This window comes from Scyliorhinus torazame, chromosome 7 (genome assembly GCF_047496885.1).
Source record: "Scyliorhinus torazame isolate Kashiwa2021f chromosome 7, sScyTor2.1, whole genome shotgun sequence".
Lineage (NCBI taxonomy): Eukaryota > Metazoa > Chordata > Chondrichthyes > Carcharhiniformes > Scyliorhinidae > Scyliorhinus > Scyliorhinus torazame.
In genome coordinates this window covers 264,423,357-264,447,795 of record NC_092713.1, presented here as the reverse complement: position 1 = coordinate 264,447,795, position 24,439 = coordinate 264,423,357, and the positions used below count along the sequence as shown (strand labels likewise).

General features: G+C 48.6%; 1 protein-coding gene across 4 annotated transcripts in view; it reads right to left on the bottom strand.

The window, feature by feature from the left end:
- The window catches only part of macroh2a1 (macroH2A.1 histone), a 75,651-nt gene extending 65,519 nt beyond the window's left edge, over positions 1 to 10,132 (bottom strand). For all 4 annotated transcript variants that reach the window (XM_072512376.1, XM_072512378.1, XM_072512377.1 and 1 more), the window contains exon 1: positions 9,976 to 10,132. The gene's annotated coding sequence lies outside the window, so the exon portion shown is untranslated. The remainder of the gene's footprint in view (positions 1 to 9,975) is intronic.
- Between the last annotated feature and the right edge of the window lie 14,307 nt (positions 10,133 to 24,439).

Genomic DNA, 24,439 nt, shown 5'->3' with positions numbered 1-24,439 from the left:
ATCCTGGAGGCCATGAGGGAAAGGAAAGATGTACTGCTCCTGGAGAGTGGCAGGAGGCCATTCATACTGACCACGCATGGAAGATGGAGGTCAGATAAATCCCTGCTCAGCTGAACACAGATGCTTCAATAATCACAGGAAAGGAGGCTCTTCCTTGAACAGCAGCAAGATATGTTACTACATGTCCGAGTTCCCTGCAACTGTGTGGGGATATGGGTAGAGAATGGACGAATCCACCCAGCTCATCCGAGTTCCCTGCAACTGTGTGGGGATATGGGCAGAGAATGGATGAATCCACCCAGCTCATCTGAGTTCGCTGCAACTGTGTGGGGATATGGGCAGAGAATGGACGAATCCACCCAGCTCATCTGAGTTCGCTGCAACTGTGTGGGGATATGGGCAGAGAATGGACAAATCCACCCAGCTCATGGCAACCATGGCGCAGCGCTTTGAGCACATCAGCTTCTCCATAGAGAGACTGACCAAGATCATGGAGAGCCAAATGAGGTAGCACTTGGCTGTGCATACAGAAACTGCAACTGATGTTTGTGAGATTCATGCGTAGCTTAGAACAGTCAGAGGTGCTGGGAGCTGAGAAGTTTGGAGATGTCATTTGCACCGAAGCTGGCGACCTCACCCCTCCAAACATCTGGCGCACCCAAAGGCTGAGAATGTCACCAAGGAGGATGAGGGTGCCATCCTCCACAGGGCATTCAGCATCTTGGACTGCCTGGTTCCTTTACCTGTGGGAGCATCGCTGCAATACAACAAAAATACAGACTGCCCCTGCAATACAGCTAGATTGCAGAGACTGCCCCTGCCTAAAAATGGCAGGCCTCGGAAGCCATTGCATTGTGTGGAGACTTGTGTGTCACTGGGGTGTCTCCTTGCCCTACTGTGCACAACTTTCCTTTCTGAACATAATGTGGAGAACAACACTTGCCATACATATGAGACTCCTTTTATTGATGGTGGAATAAGAAAAGATGTTTGGGGCAATGAAAGAGACTAAAGCTGCCTAATTCATGACAGCAAAACCTCTGAACTGATGTGATTCCTTCATCGGTGGTAAGTGTTTAGATGTTTCAGGTTGCATTTTCAATTGAAATTTTAGCACATGTATGTCAGAGTGAGTTTTGTACCATGCCCTTCATCCTGCGTCAAAGGGGCTCAAATGATCCCTAACTTTCATGGCATCTTGATAAGATTGGTACACCACCACAATCCACAAGACCCTTGCAGAAGAGTACTGGAGGTGCTACTTGACCTGCACATGTACTGGAAGTCTGTACTCATGAGGCCGCTGGCCTGCTGAATGGCTGTCCTTATTGGCAGGCAGCATTGGTTGTAGCGCCTCTGTCCCTCAGCCAGAAGCTCTTGTAGAGCGATGAGGAACCATCTCTACAAGAGATCCATCCATAGACTTGTTGAAAGGGGCGGGGTCAGACACAGGGGGAGGTGAAGAGGTGCGACAGCTGGAATTTGTGAAGGATGAAGGAATTTTTTTTATTAATGTTTTTTATTGGGTTTTCGAATAATAGAGATTTTATTTACAGGTGTACACAAAATAGAAAGAAAAAACTGAGAAGATTGGGGGCAGCACGGTAGCATTGTGGATAGCACAATTGCTTCACAGCTCCAGGGTCCCATGTTCAATTCCGGCTTGGGTCACTGTCTGTGTGGAGTCTGCACATCCTCCCCAAGTGTGCGTGGGTTTCTTCTGGGTGCTCCGGTTTCCTCCCACAGTCCAAAGATGTGTAGGTTAGGTGGTTTGGCCATGATAAATTGCCCTTAGTGTCCAAAATTGCCCTTAGTGTTGGGTGGGGTTACTGGGGATGGGGATGGGGTGGAGTTGTTGACCTTGGGTAGGGTGCTCTTTCCAAGAGCCGGTGCAGACTCGATGGGCCGAATGGCCTCCTTCTGCAATGTAAATTCTATGATAATCTATGATATTGTACACAAGATAAAAACAACAACGCTATATAGTTTGCAAAATCACGTGATTAACAAGTAAAGAAAAACATGTGGGGGGGGGGGTTACATATACATCGAGGTACTGGGGAGACAATTACAGTATCTCCGTATGCCCGTTTTGTGCATTCTTCCATTTTTATACATTTTCTTTGTCCATTACAGAGATTGAACCTACCCCCGGCAATACAAGAAATGGATCGGGGGGGGAAGGGGTTGTTGCTTGCTTCTCCCGGTCGGCTATCGCTGCCGTTATTGGTTGCGCGTTCGCCTCTACTTCAGCCGTTTGTCATTTCTTCCTCCTGTACTTTCTTGTTATTGTGTTTGCCGTGGTTGCTGTCATTTCCTGTGCTCTCCTTCCAGTTTGTGTTCCCTCGTCTTCCTCCCCTGCTGCTTCCCCTCTATCGTTCTGTGCCTCCTCTCTTTCCTTCACCCCATCCCCTTGCCCCCCCCCCCACCCCTCCTTCCCTGCAGTTCAACTTTCTTTTCTCTTGAGTTTGCTATCCTCTTGCACTGCTTCACGCCCCCCCCCCCCCTCTCCCCTCCCGACCCCCGTGTCTTTCCCTTCTTCTCACGCCTTCTCTACTTTCCCCTGGCTCTTGGCTACTTGATTATTCTTCAGATTGTTCGTTGGCTACAAACAGGTCCTGGAACAGATGGATGAATGGCTCCCACGTTCTGAGGAAGCCGTCATCCGATCCTCGGACGGCGAATTTGATTTTCTCCATTTGCAGAGATTCCGAGCAGGTCGAACAGCCAGCCTGCAGCTTTCGATGGTGCTGCTGACCACCAGCCAAGCAGGATTCTATGGCGGGTGATCAGGGAGGCAAAGGCAAGGGGGTCCGCTCTCCTCCCCATGATTAGATCTGGCTGGTCTGATACCCCGAAGACCGCCCTTTCGGGCATGGCTCCACTCTCATCCCCACCACTTTGGACATTGCCAAAGAAGGCTGTCCAGTACCCAGCAAGTCTGGGGCAAGACCAGAACATATGGCGTGGTTGGCCGGGCCTCCTTGGCACCGTTCACATCTGTCCTCCACTGCCGGAAAGAACCTACTCATTTGGGTTCTTGTTAAGTGGGTTCTATGTACCACCTTTAGTTGCGTCACGTTGAGCCTTGCGCACGTGGGGGTGGAGTTGACCCTATGCAGTGCGTCACTCCAGAGTCCCCACCCTATTTCGATCCCCAGGTCTTCCTCCCATTTCTTTCCTGTTGCGTCCAGTACGGTGTTGGCCCTTTCTACCAGTCGTTCATACATGTCGCTACAGTTCCCTTTACCTAGGATGGTTGTGTCAAGTAATTCCTCTCGTAGTGTCTAGAGGAGTTGTGGCGGTCGTGGGTACGTCCTTGTCTCCTTCCGTAGGAGGTTTTTAAGTTGCAGGTACCTTAGTTCGTTCCCCCTAGCTAGTTGAAATCTCTCTGTCAGTTCGTCCAATGTTGTGACCCTGCCGTTGGTGTATAGGTCCCTAACTGTCAGTGTCCCCCTGTCCTGTCTCCACTTTTTAAAGGTGGTGTCAGTGATTGCTGGTTGTTGTAGATGGGGGCTTTGTCCGACATTTTGGTCAGGCCGAATTGCTGCCGTGATTGGTTCCAGGTCTGGAGGGTGGCTACCACCACTGGACTGCTGGAGTGTTTTTTGGGTGGGGATTGGAGTGCCACTATGGCGAGGGACTGGAGAGAGGTCCTCTTGCAGGAGACCTCCTCCTCACGCACCCATTCAGCTTCTGGCTCCTTGATCCATCCCCTAACTCGTTCGGCTGTCGCCGCCCAGTGGTAGAATTGTAGCTTTGGGAGGGCTAGCCACCCCCTGGATTTTGTTTTTTGTGGGGCCTTCTTTGGGATCCTAGCATTCTTCCCTCCCATATGAACGTCATGATTAGTTTGTCTAGTGATTTGAAAAAGGCCTTGGGGATGTAGATTGGGATAGATCTACGTAGGAAGAGGTACCTGGGCAGTACGTTCATTTTGAGCGTCTGGACTCTCCCCGTGAAGGAGAGTGGGAGTGTGTTCCATCTTTGCAGGTCCTTTTTGACTTCCTCCGTCAGAGAGTGATCAGGTTCCATTTGTGGATCCCCTTCCAGTCATGAGCGATTCGGATCCTTAGGTAGCGGAATTTATGTTGGGCTTGTTTGAACGGCAGTCCCACTAGTGCTGCCCCTCCTTCTTGTGGGTGTACCGGGAAGATCTCGTTTTAGCTCATGTTGAGTTTGTTGCCCGAGAAGGCACCAAACTCTTTCAGGAGCATGATGATTCCGTCCATGCTGCTTTGTGGATCGGAGATATAGAGGAGCAGTTAATCTGCATAGAGCGATACTCTGTGCTCTCTGCCGCCCCTTTGGATTCACCTCCAGTTTTTCGCTGTTCTGAGAGCGATCGCTAATGGTTCGATCGCTAATGGTTCGATCGCTAGGGCGAACAGCAGCGGGGACAGCAGGCATCCCTGCCTAGTGCCCGTGAGCAGCTGGAAGTACTGGGAGTAGGTGTTGTTTGTCCGGACGCTTGCCATGGGAGCGTTGTATAGGAGCTTCACCCAGGAGGTGAACCCTGTTTCGAGCCCAAACCGCTCCAGTACCTCTTTGAGGTACTTCCACTCGACGCTGTCAAAGGCCTTTTCTGCGCTTAGGGAGACGATCACCTCTGTTGTTCTCTCCCCGGGGGGGGTCATTATTACGTTCAGCAGGCACCTGATGTTCGTGGTTAGCTGTCTACCTTTGACAAAGCCCGTCTGGTCGTCTGCGACCAGCTCTGGTACGCAGCCTAGGATTAAGGAATTATGGCAGTTGCCAGGGAACTGAATGCAAAACATGGAGAAAGTACTTGTGGTCACAGACAAAATGAACTTTGAATGCGTAGAAGTTCATCCTTTTTAATTTGTCTTGGCAGTCAGTGGGTACCTTGATGGCCACATGGGCGCAACCAATAATGCCCTGCACCTGGGGGACTTCAGCAATGGTGGAGAAATCCAATGACCCTGCGCCTGTGAGGTCTCATCTTCTGTTAATGTAATGTACACTGCCCAGCCCTAGCAAAGAGGGCATGGGGCGGCATGTGGCGCAGTGGTTAGCATTGGGACTGTGGCGCTGAGGACCCGGGTTCGAATCCCAGCCCTGGGTAACTGTCCGTGTGGGGTTTGCACATTCTCCCCATGTCTGCTTGGGTTTCACCCCCACAACCCAAAGATGTGCAAGTTAGGTGGATTGGCACACTAAATTGCCCCTTAATTGCGAAAAAAAATAATTGGGTACTCTAAATTTATATTAAAAAAGAGGGCATCAGTGAACTGTGAGATGCAATGATTTGCAACTGTTTGCATGATACCATCAAAGTCCCCAATTGATCTTTGCAAAGTGCTAGAAATGAAGAAATACAAGACCATAATGGCTTGGATGGTAGTGGCAGGGCATGCTGACCAGTGCTGCAACGCCTTCAGTGACAAGCGCACAGGCGTCTTTAACCATCTTCCTCGAGAGTCACAGTCTTCTATGACATTGATTCCTGGTCATCTCATAGTAGCTCCATCTCCATTAGTAGACACTGTGCTGAGGGCATGACCTTTATTTCCTTTCTCCTTCCTCTGCCCTCTTGAAGCCCGAGACTGTATCCTGCCTGCTACTCATTGCCTCTAGGTCAAAACTTGAAAATCATGTCTACATTGCAAGTTGCAGCCTTCTCTATGGTCAGATGGCAACCCAATTGTCCTTGGTGGTCTTCCATCCTGCTCTTCTGCCCATGATGCTAGGAGGCTGACCATTCCCCACACTTAACAAGTGCTTGCAGGCCACTCTCCCACCATGCGCACTGTGCCAAGGGTACGTGTTTCCTCTTGGTCGGGTATCTCTCTGTGCCATTCACCTTTTCATACGTTTGAGGTAATCTCCGGTGGTGGCCATTTCTGTTTCCCCATTCCGTGCCCACCTCCTTCCATTCACCTGGTCAGCCCAACCAGTGCAAGCAGCACATGTGCCCTCACAAAATTCTCGACAGCTTCCATTAACAAGCTCTTAATTAGCTCCTTGACCACCTTAACCGACCTCAGGGGAGGGAGATGGGATTGTGCCGCTGCCGTCCTATGGTCCTATAAGACATAGGAGTGGAAGTAAGGCCATTCGGCCCATCGAGTCCACTCCACCATTCAATCATGGCTGATTTCAACTCCATTTACCCGCTCTCTCTCCATAGCCCTTAATTCCTCGAGAAATCAAGAATTTATCAACTTCTGTCTTAAAGACACTCAACGTCCCGGCCTCCACCGCCCTCTGTGGCAATGAATTCCACAGACCCACCACTCTCTGGCTGAAGAAATTTCTCCTCATCTCTGTTCTAAAGTGACTCCCTTTTATTCTAAGGCTGTGCCCCCGGGTCCTAGTCTCCCCTGTTAATGGAAACAACTTCCCTACATCCACCCTATCTAAGCCATTCATTATCTTGTAAGTTTCTATTAGATCTCCCCTCAACCTCCTAAACTCCAATGAATATAATCCCAGGATCCTCAGACGTTCATCGTATGTTAGGCCTACCATTCCTGGGATCATCCGTGTAAATCTCCGCTGGACCCGCTCCAGTGCCAGTATGTCCTTCCTGAGGTGTGGGGCCCAAAATTGCTCACAGTATTCTAAATGGGGCCTAACTAATGCTTTATAAAGTTTCAGAAGTACATCCCTGCTTTTATATTCCAAGCCTCTTGAGTCCTATAGTGAACTTGGACAGTGCTGGGAATGATGTGAGGAAACCGATGCGCCAGCCAGCACCAATGCTTTCAGTACCCATCTGAATTCATTCCCACCCTCTGCGGGGCCTGAAAATTTAGCCTTCTACTTATTTGAAATATTAAACTGACACCTCATCTGACTGGACATTAAAAATTCCAGATCACTGATGTATTACCCAGTTACTGTAGTTAATGGGCCCTAACCGTGTACAAAATGGCTGTTGGATTTCATTCACACAGCCAGCAAGAACTACACTTCAGAGTAATTCACTGTGTTCAATGCAACTGAAACTGCGGAACTCCCTAACTGATGTGAGAAGGTTTCTATTTAATAAATTTGTACCCAATTTTTTTTTTCCCAATTAAGGGGCAAATAAGGGCCTATTCATCTGCCCCGCACATCTTTTTGGGTTGTGGGGGGTGAAACTCACGCAGACACAGGGAGAATGTACAAACTCCACACGGACAGTGCCCTGGGGCCGGGATCGAACCCAGGTCCTCAGCACCATTAGGCAGCAGTGCTAACCACTGCACCACCATGACACCTCAGAAGCACCATTACTTTTATTCAAAGATTTGCGACTTTGAGTGAGTTTCAGTTTTCTGCAATTCAAGGACCATTCTTTACTGTTAAATCAATTCTTCCATTTCAATACTCCAGTTTTGTCCAAAGACATGTATTTTAATGCAGTTTACCACATTCACAGTTGTTTGCCTGCTGCATTATGCACATTCATTAATTGAATGCAAGGTAAAACAGAGTTGAATGTACCCCAGTTTACCACCTGCCCATACCCTAGCTTCAGCACCCTCAATGTTCCACTTGTTTTCAGTACTGCACTGAATAACACCAAGATCTACTGTATTAAAAAACACAAAAACAATTGGAAAACATCCAGGAGCAAGTGCTGACTTGTAGCCAAAATTTAACGTTCATGAGCACAGGAGGGAAATCTCAGCCTTATCCCTTCTGCCACAAGAATAGAAAACAGCTTGTGCATTTTTAAAAGGATCGTACTATATCATGAGAGCAAGCCATGTCCACACTCTGATTTAAGACATTCTGTTGGAATATTACTGCAATAATAAGCCATTATACTTGAATGGACAGAACATGAATTTCCCCTTCACAAGAATGAAACTTGTGAGTCAACAAGCCAAATGGTCATCACTTTTCCTTGCTGATGAAGCAGAACAGTGGGTTTGACACCCGGGGTGTCTGGTCTCTGCTGAGTTAATTGGTCACTGCCAGAGTAGCAGAGTGAATTGCATTATTAGGCTCATGAGGTCAAAACAATAGTCGGTGGGTAGAGAAGTATCAGGCGGCACCAGTCAGTATCCCAATCATAAGCCCCATTGTTCAAGGTGGTTAGAGCACACTGTGCCATTATCGATATAATCTCGACTGCAAAAAGGAGCACTGCAATTCTTTCAAAGATCTCCAGAGTAGACACTCGTGGCAGTCTTCTGTCAGCCAGTTGCTCATAGATGGCAGTGGGAAACATGGCACAAATATTGCAGTTGGTGCACTATGCTCTCTGGCTTAAAGTCAAGATTCAGTCATGTGCTCCCACAGCTTTTCCTACTCGTATCACCATGGCTGCCTGACCATTGAACGTTTTATGCAAAAGCACTGAGCAATGCAAATGGGTTCTCCGGGCCTTTCTGGCATAAAGTACAACCTACGCTGCATATTCCGCACCACAGCAAAAACCATGCAAAGAGGAGTTAAATGGAATAAAATTACCTTCAACAAATATAACAACAGGCCATATTGTTTTTTACATGGGTTCAGATAACAGTTAATTCTTATTAACTGCAAGTCTTTTCGTATGCATTTTATACCTTCAAAAATCTTGCAAACTTTCATAGCAATCAACAAAAAACAGTTCAAAACCGGTCTCCACCGTAATTGTTGGCTTGGAGGAAGGGGAAGAGGGTGTTTCATCCCATCACGTGTTTGAAAATGAAACAATTTGAGACTTCTGGAAAATAGTTAAAGGCATCAATCAACAGTGACAGACCACGGAGAGCATTATAGTGACAAGTGACAATTGAGGAATAATCCAATAACCCAGGACGCAACTCCACGGGGCGTTTTGCTGTCAAGCCATCTGGTAATATATTTGCAGGTAATTTTGGTGCCCGTGGACGATTTCGACACTTGTTGATTCTGACGGCTGAGTGACAACGCCCTGGCAGAATTTGACAGGTTCCTGATTCAAAACTCTCCTCTCCCCGCCCATGAACATTAACACCTTAAGGTTTGGCATGCAAACAAGCAGGGAGCGAGATCTGTTCAACCAGCTCTCTGGGTGTTACACTGTAACTGCAGGCATCTATCTGTGAGCCAGATCAAGTCTTATCATTTTCCTCTTTCTACTCAAAGCCTTTCTTGAGAGACGGGGACAAGTCTGATGCCTGTTGCTAAGTAACAGGCCACACAACAGCCTCTGGAATGTGGTCTCAGAGCCACTTCGGGCACAATCTTGTGATTAATAGCAATGAAAGCATTGTTTTGATCTGAACGATGTTATCAAGCAGAGTACCAGAATGTCAAATCATACAAATATAAAAAAACTCTTTAATTTAGACGGGAAACAGCGGTTACTCTGAAGTATACAAGTTAAAATGTAGGTGAAATTACACTGAAATGACAAGATGCTGCAATATTTTTACATGGCTCCCCGTCAACCTTTCCAAAGAAACATTCCTCTCTAGAACAGGAAATGCGGCAATCGGCCCGTGCCTGCAGATAAAATGAAATATTTACAGCCGGATCCACTTCAGTGTTTAGAATGGGTTTATTGTAATACTGGGGTATTGTTCCGAGGGACTCAGCTCTTTGCAATTTACTGCACAATGACACCGCGGGAGTTGCAACGTTAAAATTTCAATCGCTTGGCAATTTCCGGGTTCGCACGGAGGGTTGTTAAAAACATCCGTTTTTTAAAGGTGGTAAACTAAGCTGCATTTCCTTGGAGAAAGGCAGGCTGGAACCTCCAGCTATCGGCAACCGGCAGGGATACAAGGTTGCATTTGATGGAGAGAGAAAAATCCAACAACCCTCAATAATAGGGACTCGAGCTGCAACCCGAAAGATTACAGTCCAGCCTGCAACATACAACGTAAGGCCTCCCATTCTAGTTATCTGCATCAGACTCCCCCTCCCCCCACCCGTTTCAACTCATTTGCAAACGAAAATTCAAAGGGTGCAGGGAGGCAGCATAAGGATGAGCAAGCTGGCGCTGTGATTACAAGGAAATGAAGTGTAGAAACAATGTCAATCACTTACAATGACACAGGAACAATATGTCTCCTTTGCAGAAACAGCAGCTCAGCTCCGAGTGAGTAGTGGCAGACTGGCCCACAATACTGCGCGCTAGCAGGCGAGCTATCACTCAGCGCCTCTGGCTCATCCTCCCAGTACATGTGGTGCGCGGAGTCTGCATTCAACACAAACACACCCACAGGAACCAGACTCCCCATCGCAACACAGCGGAGTGAATATCGTACCACCCAATTTTCCTTCTAAATTTTAAACGATTGGCTAGAATGCAACGTGGTCGTGTCTGATGGTCCAAGATGTAGTCCCTGTATTTTTATTTAGCTGTTATTCTCGAAAAGCGAATCCGTACGTTAAAATCCCAATCTGACCATCGGTTGCGACCCTGTGTTTAAAATGACACAGATGTCTACATTCAGAGTTTAATTTTAAACCCAGATTTAAAAAATGGCGAATGTATAAATATTCGACCCCACGCTATTCACCAAGATTCATTATCATCAATATAGTCTTACTGCACTTCTACCATAAAATTAATGAAGAAGTACAAAATGCTATTTAGATATGCATATGCACCCTTCTGGTTTATTTAATGGTAGTGGGTGACCCATGACATTGGTCTCAAGCTTTCTGTGCTGCTGCCTCTCCCTGTCTCTTTTACCCTTGTCTGAGGCTCTCTCCTTATCGTTGCTTCCTTTGTCTTCTGCTTCTTTCTATTGTGTTAAGAAAGAACAATACAGCACAGAATAGGCCCTTCGGCCCTCCAAGCCTATGCCAACCATGGTACCTGCCCAAACTAAAGCCGGAGATTTTACTCCGCAGTTATTCATATATTTGTCCAGGTGCCCTTAAATGCCGCTTTTGTACCTGCTCCCAGCACCTCCCCAGGCAGCATGTTCCATATATTTACCACCATCTGTGTAAAAAAACTTGCCTCGCACATCTGTTCTAAACTTTTCCCCATGCACTTTAAACCTATGTGCCCTAGTACTTGACTCTCCTACTCTAGGAAAGGGCATCTGACTATCCATTCTGTCCATGCCACTCATAATCTTGTAGACCTCAATCAGGTCGCCTCTCAACCTCCGTCGTTCCAGTGAGAACTGACTGAGTTTATCTAACCTCTCCTCATAGTAAAGCCCTCCATACCAGGCAATATCCTAATAAACTGCTTCTGTCTCTCCAAAGCATCCATATACTTTTGGTTGTGTGGTGACCAGAATTGTACACAATATTCCAATTGAGTCCTAACTAAGGTCCTACCCAGCTGCAACATGACTTGCCAATTTTTATATTCAATGCCCCGACCGATGAAGGCCAGCATGCTGTATTCTTTCGTGACCACCTTATCCACATGCGTTGCCACTTTCAGTGATCGGTAGACATGCACGCCTAGATCTCTCTGCCTGTCAGTACTCGCAAGAGTTCTACCATTTTTTGTGTAATTCCTACATGCATTTGACCTTCCAAAGTGTATTACCTCACACTTGTCCGGATTGAACTCCATCTGCCATTTCTCTGCCCCATACTCCAACCAGTTTATATCCTGCTGTATCCTCTGACAATCCTCTTCACTATCCACAACGCCACCAATTTTATTCTTTATTTTGGGGTTGAAGGTGGGGTACTGTAAACTGTATTTTCCACTGATGGGTTTGGCGATCTATATATACAAACCCCCAGAGCATATTTACAGGAGGAAGGGTCAGGATCCTGGCAAAGCCACATGCTGGTAAATTGCAGGTGGGAACTATCTGGTCAGACCATCAGAGTAGAAACACTCACATCACTGAAAGGAAAATGTTGCAGCTCCATTGCTTTGCATCATGTCCTGCAGCCCCACACCCCAATTCTATTCTCCTTGCTTGGCTATCACCTTCTTGCTCCATTTACTGCTGTGTCTATCATCTCCATTGTATATGTTCTGAACTCTAACCCCTTTGCTTTGAACAGCCTGCCAATTTGCCTCCATCTCTCCTACCTCTTTGAAATTCTTCAGTACCTTGTCACCAGTTCTTATTCCATCACTTTCTCTGGTTTACTCTTTCCCCTCCCATTCAAAGTATCCTGATCCTTTCTTTCCACTTGTCATTGTGGCATTTCCTCTCTTATTCACACTTATCGTTCACCCTCAACCATCTATTTCCTATCCTTTTTTAAAATTTAGAGTACCCAATTTTTTTTTTTCAATTAAGGGGCAATTTAGCATGGCCAATCCACCTAACCTGCACATCTTTGGGTTGTGGGGGTGAAACCCACGCAGACATGGGGAGTGAGGTACCACAGGGATCAATGCTGGGACCCCAGCTATTCACAATATATATTAATGATTTGGATGAGGGAACAAAATGTAACATCTCAAAGTTTGCAGATGATACCAAGTTAGGTGGTAGGGTGAATTGTGATGAGGATTCAGGGATCCCACAGCATGATCTGGATAGGTTGGGCGAGTGGGCAAATCAATGGTAGATGCAGTATAATTTGGATAAGTGTGAGGTTATTCACTTTGGAAGCAAAAACAGGAAGGCATACTACTACCTGAATGGTTGTAAATTGGGAGAGGGGAGTGTGCAGCGGGACCTGGGTGTCCTTGTGCACCATTCGCTGAAGGTAAGCATGCAGGTGCAGCAGGTGGAAAGAAGGCTAATGGTATGTTGGCCTTTAGGGCAGCATGATAGCATAGTGGTTAGCACAATTGCTTCACAGCTCCAGGGTCCCAGGTTCGATTCCCGGCTTGGGTCACTGCCTGTGCGGAGTCTGCACGTTCTCCCCGTGTGTGCGTGCGTTTCCTCCGGGTGACCCGGTTTCCTCCCACAGTCCAAAGATGTGCAGGTTAGGTGGATTGGCCATGCTAAATTGCCCTGAATGTACAAAATTGCCCTTAGTGTTGGGTGGGGTTACTGGGTTATGGGATAGGGTGGAGGTGTGGGCTTGGGTAGGGTGCTCTTTCCAAGAGCCGGTGCTGACTCGATGAGCAGAATGGCCTCTTTCTACACTGTAAATTCTATGATTCATTGCGCGAGGTTTCGAGTATAGATGCAGGGATGTGTTGCTGCAATTGTACTGGGCCTTGGTGAGGCCACACCTGAAGTACTGTGTGCAGTTTTGGTCTCCTTCTTTGAGGAAGGATGTTCTTGCTCTCGAAGGAGTGCAGCGAAGGTTTACCAGACTGATTCCAGGGATGGCAGGACTGTCGTGTGAGGAGAGATTGACTAAGTTGGGAATTTTCTCGCTGGAGTTCAGAAGAATGAGGGGGGAATCTCACAGAGACTTATAAAATTCTAACAGGACTAGACAGAGTAGATGCAGGGAAGATGTTACCAATGATGGGTGTGTCCAGAACCAGGGGTCACAGTCTGAGGATTCAGGGTAAACCGTTTCGGACAGAGATAAGGAGACATTTCTTCACACAAAGAGTGATGGTCTGTGAAATTCACTGCCACAAGTAGTAGTTGATGCTAAAACTTTGAATATATTTAAGAGGCGGCTGGATATAGCACTTGGGGAGAATGGGATCAAAGGCTGTGGGGAGAAAGCAGGATTAGGCTTTAGAGTTGGATGATCAGCCATGATCGTGATGAATGGTGGAGCTGGCTCGAACGGCCAAATGGCCTCCTCCTGCTCCTACCTTCTATGTATCTATGTGCAAACTCCACAAGGACAGTGACCCAGGGCCGGGATTCGAACCCGGGTCCTCAGTGCCACAGCCCCAGTGCTAACCACTGCACTATCTGAACATCCAGATAGTTCCCAGCTGGCCTCATCATCTCAGCCCATTCCCTCTCACTATTCACCTTCTCCAAAACTGCTACTCTCCCCCAAATTCAAAGTCATGCTACAGCTGTACAAAGCACCAGAGAGACCATGGGCGGGATTCTCCACTATTCGGCAGGGCGGGCCGTACCGGCGCCGAGGAGTGGCATGAACCACTCTGGCGTCGGGTCGCCCGGAAGGTGCGGAATCCTCGGCGCCTTCATGGGGCTAGGCAGGTGGCGGCTGGGTTGGCGCCGCGCCAGCCGGTGCTGAAGGGCTTGGCATGTGCCAAAGGGCTTCCGCCGGCCGGCGCGGGTGTGCCAGCGTGTACGCCGTCATCCCAGCGCATGTGCAGGAGGATTCTTCTCCGCGCCGACCATGGCGGACCGTTACAACGGCTGGCGGTGAGGGAAAGAGTGCCCCCCCGGCACAGGCCCCAATCGTGGGCCAGGCCACCGTGCCCCCCCCCCCCCGGTGCCAGAAACCCACACCCCAACCCGAGGACTTCGCGGGCCACCCGCAGAGCCAGGTCCCACCGGTACGGACCTGGTGTAATATACGCCGGTGGGACTGGCCGAAAACGGGGGCGACTCGGCCCATCGCGGGGCGGAGAATCGCCGGGAGAGCCGCTGCCAATGGCATCCGACCGGCGTGACGCAATTCCCGCCCCCGCCGAAAAGCCAGCGCCGGAGAATCCGACAGCCGACGTCGGGGCAGCGGGGCGGGATTCACACCGACCCCCCCGGCGATTCTCTGGCCCGTCGGGGGTCGGAGAATCCTGCCCCATAAGTGGAACACAATGTTCAGTTCTGGGGACCACATCTTAGACGGGATATATTGGCTTTGGATGAAGTACAGAGCCGATCTGTTAGAATTATAACTGGTCCAATAGCTAAATCACAAGGAAAGATTCCACATACCAGGATGGTATTTCCTGGAATTTACATTAACAGTGATTCAGCTCAAGTTATCCAAATATTAAGAGGAACTAGGAGTTTAAGTGGGAAAAAAGAACTATCTGCTAGTTGTGGATGAGGGAACATGTGCTAAAATTAGAGGCAGGTCTTTCAGAAATGATATTAGGGAACAATTCTACAGGCAAAGAGTATTAGAAGTTTGTAACTCTTTCACAAATGGCAGTTGATGCTGGATTAAGTATTCATTTTAAAAAGTAGATTGATAGATTTCCATTAATCAAAGGTATTAAGAGATTGACCGATATGGAGGTAGATCATAGAACAGCAATAATTGTTGGATCTGTTTTGAAGGACTAAATGACCTTTTCCTGAATGTGTTCCTACTCTCCTAGTTCCTCCATTCTCCTACATCATCCATTCCCTACCCATCACACTTTTTGTCTTTTCAACTTAATAATAATAATAACCTTTATTTAGTGTCACAGACAGACTTACACTAACAATGCAATGATGTTACTGTGAAAATTCCCTAGTCGCCACACTCCAGCGCCAAAGAAATTCAGAATGTCCAATTCACCTAACAAGCACGTCATTTGGGACTTTGTGGGAGGAAACCAGAGCATCCGGAGGAAACCCATGCAGACACGGAGAGAACATGCAGACTCTGCACAGACAGTGACCCAAGCCGGGAATTGAACCCGGGTCCCTGGCGCTGTGAAGCAACAGTGCTAACCACTGTGCAACCGTGCCGCCCAAATTCCTGCTGTCTCCTTTCCCCCTCCTCAGTCGGAAACTGACAATGTCCTTCTTGTAGTACTGTAAGTAGTTCTTTATAGAAACAAGTTGCCAATTCCTAGTCTGACTTCTGTGAGCACCACACCTTGTCCAACCAGTGAACTGTTCTTAAATGCCTATTTGTCACTCGCAGTACATGATACATTTGAATGAGGTTTGAAGCCCAATTTTACTCCTGCCACAGGCTGGAATTGGCTGCCACATGGCGCATTTTAGCCCTTGTGTCTATTTTGAGAGCAAATCAAATTTCTCCATGTTGATATTGAAACTTCATTTTAATATGCTGTCTAGTGAAATAGATGTTGATAAAGTCGGTGTTGTGAGGGTTTTGGCTTTTTAGATTCCTCCTCTATTAAAAAAAAATTCAATGATTTCCTGCTCCAGTCACCTAGTGCAGGCATTGTCAAACTCGGGGTCGTGACCCGCGGGTGGGTCGCAGGTGGGTGTCGGGAGGGTCGCGGAGCCGTCCACCGCGGCGCTCCCGATTGCGCAAAATCTGCGCTCAACAGCCACAGCAGCCGGTTGTTAATAACGGCGGCTGCAAGCGGCCTTCAAAATGGCCGCAAACATGTAAAAAAAATACGGCCGCACTGCGCATGCGTGCCAGGTGCGCAGTGCGGCTTCTTTTTTTAAAAACGGCCACAGCTTTTTGTTTTACAAGTTCAGGGCGGTTTTATTCATTTTATTCATTAATTTTATTCATTTTTTTTTTACAAGTTCGGGGGGGGGGGTTTATTTGATAAAATTTCACAGGAAAATAATGCAGAACTTTGGACAGATGGGGACTCCATACTTTCCGACACCGGAAGGCATCACCTTCATCCAACAGGTTCCATTGGAGGAGCATGTACGAGGGCCAAAGGGACCCAAAACCATTTCCTCCATTTTTGTCAGCACAAACAAGGTCAGGGAAAATGGTGGGTCGCGCATGTCAGCCGGGATGGGTCCCGAAGGTTGGCTGGTTGGTAAAAATGGGTCCCCGGAAAAAAAGTTTGAAGAACGCTGATCTATTGCTATACGAAAATAGAGGAATATCTGACCTATTTACGTGGTCTATTATATCATAATGTGGAGATGCCGGCGTTGGACTGGGGTGAGCACAGTACGAAGTCTTACAGCACCAGGTTAAAGTCCAACAGGTTTGTTTCAATGTCACTAGCTTTCGGAGCGCTGCTCCTTCCTCAGGTGAATGAAGAGGTATGTTCCAGCAACACATATATAGACAAATTCAAAGATGCCAAACAATGCTTGGAATGCGACCATTAGCAGGTGATTAAATCTTTACAGATCCAGAGTCATCTTCTCCAAACCGACCTCCTCAGAAGACAAACATGGGACACAACTGACAGAATACCCTTCGTCGTCCAGTACTTCCTCGGAGCGGAGAAACTACGTCATCTTCTTCAAACGAACGGGATATGGCACTCGACTCATCGATCGACAGTTCCAACGTGCCACAGCGAAAAACCGCACCGACCTCCTCAGAAGACAAACATGGGACACAACTGACAGAATACCCTTCGTCGTCCAGTACTTCCCCGGAGCGGAGAAACTACGTCATCTTCTTCAAACGAACGGGATATGGCACTCGACTCATCGATCGACAATTCCAACGCGCCACAGCGAAAAACCGCACCGACCTCCTCAGAAGACAAACATGGGACACAACCGACAGAATACCCTTCGTCATCCAGTACTTCCCCGGAGCGGAGAAACTACGTCATCTTCTTCACGAACGGGATATGGCACTCGACTCATCGATCGACAGTTCCAACGCGCCACAGCGAAAAACCGCACCGACCTCCTCAGAAGACAAACATGGGACACAACCGACAGAATACCCTTCGTCATCCAGTACTTCCCCGGAGCGGAGAAACTACGTCATCTTCTTCACAGCCTTCAACACGTCATTGATGACGATGAACATCTTGCCAAGGTCATCCCCACACCCCCACTACTTGCCTTCAAACAACCGCGCAACCTCAAACAAACCATTGTTTGCAGCAAACTACCCAGTCTTCAGAACAGTGACCACGACACCACACAACCCTGCCATGGCAATCTCTGCAAGACGTGCCAGATCATCGACATGGATACCACTATTACACGTGAGAACACCACCCACCAGGTACGCGGTACATACTCGTGCGACTCGGCCAACGTTCTCTACCTCATACGCTGCAGGAAAGGATGTCCCGAAGCATGGTACATTGGTGAGACCATGCAGACGCTGCGACAACGAATGAACGGACATCGCGCAACAATCACCAGGCAGAAATGTTCCCTTCCAGTCGGGGAACACTTCAGCAGTCAAGGACATTCAGCCTCTGATCTCCGGGTAAGCGTTCCCCAAGGCGGCCTTCAGGACGCGCGACAACGCAGAATCGCCGAGCAGAAACTTATAGCCAAGTTCCGCACACATGAGTGCGGCCTCAACCGGGACCTGGGATTCATGTCGCATTACATTCATCCCCCACCATCTGGCCTGCGAAATCCTACCAACTGTCCTGGCTTGATACAATTCACACCTCTTTAACCTGGGGTTACCCCATCTCTGGGTCTGTAAAGATTTAATCACCTGCTAATGGTCGCATTCCAAGCATTGTTTGGCATCTTTAAATTTGTCTATATATGTGTTTCTGGAACATACCTCTTCATTCACCTGAGGAAGGAGCAGCACTCCGAAAGCTAGTGACATCGAAACAAACCTGTTGGACTTTAACCTGGTGTTGTAAGACTTTGTACTGTATTATATCATACTTCAGCCATTATAAAATACATATCATCTAAATATCCAAAGCCGCACTCATGTGTGCGGAACTTGGCTATAAGTTTCTGCTCGGCGATTCTGCGTTGTCGCGCGTATCAAAAATGCATCTCAGTGTAAATTATTCACGTTGGACATGGCTTTTAGCTCCACCGAGGACAGAAACGGAGGGGAGAGGGCACTGAAAATTATTGCACTTGCCGACCAGTTTCCCGTTGTTTCCACCGCCTGAAGTTTCAATCAGGCCAGGGATTGCAGGCCCTCAAGCACACCTAATTCGCCAGAGGGCCAGTTATGTTTATCATCTGTGCTTCAGCCATGAGGAGGACAGAGAAGAGGGACAGGAAGGCAATGGATGCCATACCTTTGGCATAGGATCTACAGTTGTCGGTGGAATTAACTAGAAATGACCGTGAACCAGTTTTGCAGGAGACTCTCCAGGCAGATGATCGCAGAGATTTGTTCCCTCATGGCAAAAGACCTCAGACACTGAAGCAGTCCATGTGCAAATGCAGCAAGACCTGGCTGACAAGTGAACATAGAACATGCAGTGCAGAAGGAGGCCATTAGGTCCATCGAGTCTGCACTGACCCATTTAAGCCCTCACTTCCACCCTATCCCCATTACCCAATAACCCCTCCAAACCTTTTTTGGTCACTAAGGGCAATTTATCATGGCCAATCCACCTAACCTGCACGTCTTTGGACTGTGGGAGGAAACCGGGGCACCCGGAGGAAACCCACGCAGACACGGGAAGAACGTGCAAACTCCGCACAGACAGTAACCCGGCGGGGAATCGAACCTGGGACTCTGTCGCTGTGAAGCGACAGCGCTAACCACTGCCCCAGTAGTGTCAAGTGGCAAGTAACATTCATGCCACACAAATGCCAGGCAATGACCATCTCCAATAAGAGAATCAAATCATCTCCCCCATGACATTCAATGACATTACCATCACTGAATCCCCGACTATCAACATATTGGGGGTTACCATTGACCAGAAACTGAACTGGACTAGGCATATAAATACTGTGGCTACAAAAGTAGGTCAGAGTCCAGGAATCCTATGGTGAGTAACTCACCTTCTGATTTCCCAAAGCCTGTCCACCGCCTACAAGGCCAAGTCAGGAGTGTGATGGAATACTCCCCACTTGCCCGAATGAGTGCAGCTCCGACAATACTCAAGAAAATCAACACCATCCAGAACAAAGCAGCAAGCTTGATTGGTACTCCTTCCACAAACATTCACTCCCTCCCCCGATGCACAGTAGCAGCAGTGTGTACCACCTACAAGATGCACTGCAGGAACTCACCAAGACTCCTTATAGTACCTTCGAAACGCACAGCCACTACCATCTAGGGCAGCAGATACCTGGGAATGCCACCACCTGGAATTTTCCATCCAGGCCACTCACCAGCCTGGCTTGGAAATGTATCAGCATTCCTTCACTGTCGCTGGGTAAAAATCCTGGATCTGCCTCCCTGATTGCACAGTGGGTGTGCCTACACGACATGGTCTGCAGCGGTTCAAGAAGGCAGCTCACTGCCACCTGCTGAAGGCCAATTAGGGATGGGCAACAAATGCCGGCCGAGCGAGTGAAGCCCACATCCTGTCAAAATGAATTTCTAAAAAATGCACAATATTGCTCACCATTCCCAGCTAGTAGCCGTCAAAGTCACTGTGGCTTTGAATTTCATCTGTATTGACTCCTTCAAAGAAACAACTAGGAACTTTGAGACATCTTGTGCACCATTGCATCTCGCAGGTCACTGACATCCTTTTCTTGAGAGCTGGGTAGTCCATTCCATTCCAGACAAACTTGGCTTCACAGGGCCAAAGAGCAGTGGGTTTTATCCCCTGAGCTGGATTCCCCCAGGGGCAGGGAGAGCATCATTAATTGCACCTTTTGTAGTGTCAGAGGAGCTGGAGGCAGCTTGCTCACTGGTTTCTGCTATATGCTGAGATGTGATTGGTGGTTACCTCCAGAGGAAGATGCACTGGCATCTGTGCCAGGGCAGCACCTGTCATTGGGCTTGACTGCACAGAGCTCTCCTCAGTCAGATTGGCCAAGGATGGTGATGGCATTTCCAGAAGGGTGGCACGCTCATCCTCCTTGGCTCCAGTTCCAGATGTCTGGAAGGGAGCACCAGCTGAGTCTCAATAAGCACCCACTCCAACCATCTCTGCACCATCAACGTCAATGTCCAATCAGGGCGATGGTGTTGCATGAATTCTGTGTGTGTCAGTGAGCTACTCGTGCATTCACTCCGAGAGCTGCTGTAATTGGCTCTCCATGAAGAATGGCCACTCTCTCAGTGGAGAAACTCATCTGTCCAATATTCTGAGCCAGGGTTGTACACATGAGCTGATTTTGTTCTCAGCCATAGCCTCTGTCATGTGGGAACACATATGTTGTTGCTGGTCTCAGTAAAGCCACCTTGAATGTGACTCACGAGGTCCTGCATCTGTGCTCGGCTGAGCATGGCTGTGTCTGTCCTCCTCAGAGGAGATCTGCCCACAGCCTCTCTGTTTCTCTCACCTTCTGCTGTTTACATTTGATGTATTTTTCAACCAATGACATCCTATCTAATCACATGTGAGGACTCCAGAGGGGACTGTGTATGAAACAGCAGAGGGTGACCATGAAACCATAAAATGTAGGAGCAGAAGTAGCCATTCAGGCCATTGAATCTGATCTGCCATTCAATGAGATCATGACTGATCTGATGTGATAATCCTCGACTCCACCTTCCCACCTTATCCCCTTGATTCCCTTTCTGATTAAAAATCGATCTATCTCAGCCTTGGACATACTTAATTACCCAACCTCTACAGCCCTCTGTGATAAAGAATTCCAAAGAATCACTACCCTCTGAGAGGAGAAATTCTTCTTCATCTCTGTCTTAAATGGGTAACTCCTCACTCTGACATTATGCTCTCTGGTCCTAGACACTCCCACAGTGGGAAACAACCGTTCAGCATCTACCCTGTCAAGCTCCCTGAGAATCCGACATTTCTCAATAAGGTCCCTCTCATTCTTCTAAACTCCAGTAGTACAGGCCCAACTTACTTAACCTCTGGTGGGCTGCATGGTAGCATAGTGGTTAGCACTGTGGCTTCACAGGGACAAGGCCCAGGTTTGATTCCCTGCTGGGTCACTGTCTGTGCAGAGTCTGCATGTTCTCCCCATGTCTGCATGGGTTTCCTCCGGGTGCTCCGGTTTGAATTGCCCTTAGTGTCCCAAAAGGTTAGGAGTGGTTATTGGGTTAGGGGGATAGGGTATAAGTGAGGGCTTAAGTGGGTCGGTGCGATGACTTCCAGCGGAGGCTATGGAGGAGTAGGTCGCACATTTGGTGACTCCCCCTCTGGTCGGACTTTTGGACCTTTCCCCCGTTTTTCTACCGGATTTGAATTGTAAAACGGATGTTAGTGGCAATTGTCTACTGAATTCCCACTTCAGTGCTTGGAGAGAAGGACTAGAAGTATTCGTAAGGGCTGAAACAAAGAGACAGAGAAGGCTTGGACTGTAGCTTCAACAGAAGACAGCATGGCAGAGGTTCAAACCTTGGGCTTGTCAACCCAGCAGTCTATGGAGCAGCTGATGCAAGTCATTCAGGAAGGCTTTGCTATGCCGAAATGGGACTGCTTGTACCCGATAAAAGAGTTGATTGAGCAGTTGGAGCATAGATTGTGGACGCCCAAGATCGGGCGATCCAGAAGGTGGAGAAGGCGCTGGCTGAGCAGGAGGAACATCAGACTGCGGTGGAGCTGGAGGTGGGGATGCTGAGGGACCAGCTGAAGAAGCTCCTGGAGAACGTGGAGGACCTTGAAAATAGGTCCCACCGGCAGAACCTAAGAATCGTCGGGCTCCCGGAGGGGTCCGAAGGAACGGACGCTGGGGCATACATTGCAGATATGTTTGTGAAGCTGATGGGGGAATGGGGCATTCTCCCGGCCCTTGGAGGTGGTTAGGGCTCACAGAGCACTCACGAGGAAGCCGCGAATGGGAGACCCCCCCGAGGGCAATGGTGGTGAGATTTCACAGGTTCTCGGATAAGGAGCGCATTCTACAGTGGGTCAAGCAGACATGGAGCTGTAAATGGGACAATAGCATCCTGCGGGTTCACCAGGACCTGAGTGTAGAGGTGGCCAGGAGGAGAGCAGGCTTCAACCAGATTAGGTTGATCCTTTTTAAGAAAAAGGTGAAGTTTGGACTGTTATACCCAAGCCCGTCTCTGGGTCACGCATGAGGATCAGCACTTCTATTTCAAGTCGCCTGAGGAAACGTTGGACTTTGCGAAAAAGAAAGGGCTGGCGAAGGACTGAGAACTTTTGAACTTGGCTGCAACGTTCATGTTTTTGTTTTTTTTTCTTTTTGTTTCTCTGTTTTTGTAAAAATTTTCTCATTTTGCGTTTTATGGAAGATGTTTGTAATGCCGTTTGCATTGATTTGGAGCCAGCGGTAGAGCTGAGTGAGTTAAGGTTTTCATTTGCAATGTTGGGGGATGGAGGTGTGCTTGTTTTTGATCTTGGTGTTTTTCCTGGTGGGCAATTGTGTGGGGATTGTTTGATGCTGGAGTTTGTTTGTATGAGTGGGGGGTGGGGGCGGGGGGGGGGGGGGGGGGGTGGAACAATAGATGGGAGACTGTCTGGCGCTGGGGATGTGGGCCACCAAGCTAGCTGGGCGAGCTGGCGCATGGAAGCGCAGTGGGGGGGGGGGGGGGGTGCATATGTTTGGTTTAGTAAAGGGGTTGGGTTACAGGGTGTTGTTACTGGGGGGTAGAGGGGGCAAAATCTTCTGCTGACGAGGGAGGAACTTGAGCTGAGGGACAGAGAGGAGGTTGGGGGCGGTGGCTGCTGGGGATAGACCGGTGGAGGCGTGGTGCACGGGCTGGACGTGGGCCTAAAAAAGGGCATGGCTGATCGGCAGGGCGGGGGGGGGGGGGTCAATGAGCCCCCCAACTTGGCTGATCACCTGGAATGTTCGAGGGTTAAATTGGCCAGTCAAAAGGGCTTGTGTTTTCGCGCATCTTAGGGGATTGAAGGCGGACGTGGTAATGTTGCAGGAGACGCACCTTAGAGTAACAGACCAGGTTAGACTGAGGAAAAGCTGGGTCAATCAGGTCTTTCACTCAGGATTAGATTCAAAGACTAGAGGGGTGGTGTTTGAGGCTGGTAGAATAGTCTCGGACGTGGGAGGTCGGTACATTATGGTCAGTGGGAAGTTAGAGGGGGAGCAGGTGGTATTAGTAAATGTATATGCGCCAAATTGGGACGATGTGGAGTTTATAAAGAAGATGCTGGCGAAGATACCGGATCTGGACTCGCACAGGTTGGTTATGGGAGGGGACTTCAACACAGTTATGGACCCTTGCTTGGACCGGTCAAGCTCAAAAATGGTCAGGGTGCCAGCAATGGCAAAGGAACTAACAGGGTTCATGGAGCTGATGGGAGGGGGGGTGGATCCATGGAGGTTTGGGCAGCCGAGGGTGAAGGAGTTCTCCTTCTACTCACACATGCATAAAGTGTACTCCCGAATTGATTTCTTTATTTTGAGCAGGGCCTTGCTGGCTGGGGTAGTGGACATGGGGTACTCGGCGATTACAATCTCAGACCATGCTCCGCACTGGGTTGATCTGCAGGTTAGTAAAGACAGTAATCAGCGCCCGCACTGAAGGTTGGATGTGGGACTTTTGGAGGATGAAGGGGTGTGCGAGCGGCTGAGGAAAAGTATTCAGAGCTACCTGCAGGTCAATGACATGGGGGAAATTTCAGCATCGGTGGTGTAGTGTAGCCACCTGGGTTGGCCACTTCCTGACTTAAAATGGAGAACCACAAAGGTTGAAGGGACATTCAGCCAACACAGGCAAAGACTAGCAAATACAGAAATCATGTGTATTGAAACCTGTAAGGAACCAGACAGCACTGAAACCAGCAGCCATCTGCATAGTAATGAGCAATTCCAAGGCACAATTGCAACAGTTAAGGTGAATAAAGCCAAGCCAGACTCCTCGGCACCAGCAGGAGCCAAGACAAAGGAAGGCCAACGGACATTAGGGACATCCCAGCGATCAGGGAACAACTCCAGTATTGGAGAAATTGATCCAAATGATCGGAACGCAGTACAATCACTTGGAACCAGGTACGGGGTCCGCCCCAAAGGGCGGGAAAGCCCCTGGGGACTATAAAGTAAAGCCCCCAAGTTCAAATCGTCCTTCTTTGTCAGGGTCACTCAGCAAC